We start from the raw sequence: 4,449 nt of genomic DNA, 5'->3' as shown, positions 1-4,449 counted from the left end.
GGTACTTTATTGCTAGCTGAGGTTACACCAAGACACTCTCCAAGGTGGAGAAACTCACTGGAAAAGAAGGAAAAGTGCTGGATGCAGGCCATTCAAAACAATACCTCAGCCCTTCAGATCTGCTCTCCTTCCTGCAGCTGGGTGCCTCTGGGGACCATCGGTCTGCTTTAGGGCTGAATGTTGCTTAAATTAACATGGTGAAACCTGAGACTCGGTCTGTGGTTCCTCCATGAACATCTGCAACAACATGGTTTTCACATGGCAGGTAAAATCCTGGCATTGATTTAACTATAATTTCCTAAGGGATTTCTTGAAGTGTTTCAAGGATTGTTATCCTTGCACACAAGTGATTTCCTTAGCGTTTTGTCGTTGCCCTGTGAAGTGGTTAACACTTAGTCACCTCTCGGGTGATTATGTGGTTTGGCAAGTGTGCAGCCCATAGTGTTATTTGATCTAGCTAGTGCAACAATGGTACACCAAGACTATTACATCTGGAAATGCAATTGCTGGTGGTAAAGCCATCCAAAAGTTAGTGAAGAAATGTCAGGAAGAAATTCTTCACAGAGAGGGTGGTGAAGCACTGGAACAGGTTGCCCAGAGAAGCTGTGGATGCCCCATCCCTGGAAGTGTTCAAGGCCAGGCTGGATGAGGCTTTGAGCAACCTGGTCTAGTGGAAGGTGTCCCTGCCCATGGCAGGGGGATTGGAAGTGGATGGTCTTTAAGGTCCCTTCCACCCCTAACCATTCTATGATTCTATGATTCTATGATTTCTGTCAGATTTCATCTAAAGGGAGATGGTCTTTGGGAAGGACTGAGCAGGTTGTGGGGTGAGGCATAATTTGGGGAAAAAGTGTGCTTTTTAGAGGGACATGATAGTGAAGATGATACTAGATAGCTTGAGGAAGCATCTTCTGGATGTCATTGCAATTACAAGGCAATCACACCACGGCTAACTGAGTGGCTGAGAGAGAAATTATCAAAGCATTAGATTAGAATTTGGCTGGGTTTTCCTCATAATGGAATATTCAAGTGAATACACTAAATTACTGGTCTAATTTTAAAAAGTAATTACTCTATTAAACACTAAAAGAGTATATTTCTGAAGTGCCACAATGTAATGAAAAGAATAAATCTATTATGGCTTTCTATTGTTAAATATTCACACGTTCATTTTCTTCAAATCATTTTCATGTTATCAGCCCTCCCCTGAAGAACTGTGACACAGAACTCACATTATAACACTCGATTTATTTTTTTTTAGGTAGTAAAATTTGCATCCTCTCTTTTTTCCTTCAGAATCTTTGATGTGAGTTACCTTGGCTGTTTACAAACTCTTTATACCATTGAGACCAACTGAGCACCTTCCTGTAAACACAATTCCTTGTCCATGAACAAACTCCCACCCAGCTCAGGTGCCTGCTGAATTAGTGCTCTAAGGTTGGAGCCTCACTTCCCCACATAGTCCAGGGAAGGTGGTAGGTGCCTTTGAAGGCATTAGAATGGGTAACCACTCCAGGGACGAAAATAGCCTGGGCTCACTGTGTTTGTGCTATGTTTTTAATTGCTTTAGCTCTTGCACTTCTAAAAACCTCGTGTACTTAGAGCAATGTGAGTGAAATCTCTCAACCAGCAACAAAAGGAGTGGGGGTTTTGTTTGCTTTTTCCCTCTTACTTGTGCTAAATTGGGATGAGAGAATTGGATGATGCTGCACAGCTTAGAACACCCCTGTGCCAGGAGTCTGAGCTGCAGGATGAGAAACAGACCCCAGGACTACTTGGCTGTTTGACATATGGTTCTGCATTTGCCCTAATGAATAAGAGTGCCAGGGACCCAGCTGGAAGTTTTGGTCCCTGCTGCCTTAATTGTTCAAATGTTAGCTCATTCCTGAGCCCTGTATCAAGCTTTCTCCCAGACATATTCTGGGCAAGCCTCTGGGAACAGTTCACTTTCAGGAGCAGCTCCCAAAATGCAGCAAGGATGAGACCATACCCTGCACATCCTTCCAACTAATCCCATCAAGTTTTGCACCTTCAGAGACTCTGATGGCATACTTTTAGGATATTCTATACCTGTCCTTAGCTTCATATTACTAAAACTACACTAGTGTGCTCTGCAAACCCCCTCACATTATAGTGCTTTGAACTGAAAAGCATACAAGAAGTGTAATTATGCCTTAATATCCCCATGACCCTAAGGGCTCAGAGTCAAGGACCGTGTACCATGACACAGCTGCTCTGCTCTAGATGCAACTAGCCCTACACACTGTGGAAACAAGAGACAGACACCTTACAGCCAGGAATCATTGATAGACCTGCAGTTACTTAGCTGGACAGACACTGCTGTCTCATCCTGAAAAGCCCTGCCTGCCAGATACAGCCTGCAGAGAAAAGGGACACCTAAGAGAGAACCGAGTAGGATCTGAAGTAGGAGCTGACCTGAAGTAGGAGAAAATCTCCATGACTTTATTTTGTAGATAAATACAAATTTTTTTCCACTCAGGACATTGTGGTGATGACCAGATTCATCCCTGTCTCGCTAAGGATGATGAGAGGGCTTTGAGCCTGAGGCAAGAGCTGGAGGTTTGACCTCATCATGACTCACTGTGGCTCACAGAAACCCCTTCAAGTCTGCAAACCAGAGGACAGGCTGCAGGGGACATGATTCCCAGAAGAAGAGAGGATGGGCCACAGAATTACCCTGTTTCTGCTCCTCTAGAGTCAGCCCAAACCTGCTCCCCAGCCACACCATGTCGTCCCCAGGAACGAGCAGGGGCTGCCCTTCTGCTGGGCTGTGCGGGATGGGGAAAGCAGGGGAGAATCCCATCCTCATCCCTCTCCGGTGGTACAGGGAAGATCGGGAAATAAGAGAGCAGTCTACCCAGTCACGACATACCACCACAGAGGCCGTGAGAAGGTGCGAGCTCTCCGAGAGCTGTTACACCACGCGGGTGCCTCCGTGGGTGCAGACTGTCACAGCCGGTGGCTTTGACGCAAGGCTGGCAGGCTGCGTCGGCAGCAGGGCTGGCTACGATCTCTCACCGGCACTCAAGAGATTTATGAATAAGACAGTCATGAATAATAGTTATTCTCAGTCTCCTGGGAAACGGCTGTTCTCATGTTCTGTCTCTGTGTCCGCATACAGTTTCTAGGTCAGTCTATTCAGATGGATAAGACTTCCCTGAAGCTCTTGAAACACTTTTTCATTACCTGACACTTTATAGTAGCTGTTCATTGCTTCTTTTTAAGTCCATGGAGGTCTAGTTTTAGTGGGAATACCTGCCTATGGCCCTGTGACAGCTGTTTTTACAGCACACAAGTACTGACAACAGAGCTGAAACTCATCTGGTAATACCACGCATGGGTCAACGCTGTGCAGTTGTGTCTACTCACCTCCAGGAGCTGTGTATCTTCATCCAACGGATGCTGAGCTCAGCACGAGCTCCCAGCTCAGTAGCTTCACTGCCCAAATGTAGCCTGCATCTTGGAGCAAGCTGTGGAGCCTCCGTTCCACAGAGCAGACAAGCCTGTAGCCAGCACAGATGTTAGGGTATCACACTGCGGTCCATTCATGGCTTCAAGGTGGGACATATTCAGACTGTTTTAAATGGGGTTTGCCCAGAATGCATCAAGAAACATCTTGAAGTTTCACATTCAATATGCAAATCTATAAGACTCTCAGCAATTGAATGGTGGGGATGAGTAACTGCTCTCTCTTTGTGGTACCAAAATGCACACAGTAGTATCACTTTGTTGAGCGCTTTGAGCTCCAGAGAGAAAAATAACATTTGTATTAGCTAGTATTGGCTAGTTAAATACATTTATTAAGGAACTAGGAGGAGGTTTATACTATTAGAAAACCATGATTTTGAAATCTTTGGACCCTCCTACTATTTTTCATTTAAGTGCAGTGGAAGTAAACATAGTTTGGAGACAGTGCTTGACACCCTTGGAAAATGCTTGAGAGACAATGGCATTCACATTCCTGAAGTTCTAGGAAATTGTTATATTTTTAGCAGCCCTCTTCTCACCTCCATCACCTGAGAGGAGAACGTATTCGTCCCATGCTGACAGGAGATAAGGTGGGCTGCCCTGCAGAGACAATACCAACCAAAGCTGAGGTTCATTTCTTATGTGCAGGTCATCTTTTCCTTGGGTGATGACCTCAGCATGCTTCAAGGAGTCTTGACTTCTTTTTGCATATTATAGCAAGAGGCTTTGACTGTGCCATGCACTGTCAGTTTTGCCTGTAGTCTATGAAATATCCCTCTAACAGATACAGGTACAATACTACACTTAATTATGGCAGGCATAGCAAGTCATTTGTGAAGAAAAAAACCTCCATTTATCTTCACTAAGGAGTTGGCCCTTGCCGTTTTTTTTTTGGCTGCAATAGAAATTTCTCTGACACAAAAAAAAAAAAAAAGAAAACCAAAAACCAAAACATGTAGT

The sequence above is a fragment of the Eurypyga helias genome, unplaced genomic scaffold (genome assembly GCF_000690775.1).
Source record: "Eurypyga helias isolate BGI_N326 unplaced genomic scaffold, ASM69077v1 scaffold1359, whole genome shotgun sequence".
NCBI classification, from domain to species: Eukaryota; Metazoa; Chordata; class Aves; order Eurypygiformes; family Eurypygidae; genus Eurypyga; species Eurypyga helias.
Note: the sequence above shows the minus strand (reverse complement) of the source record.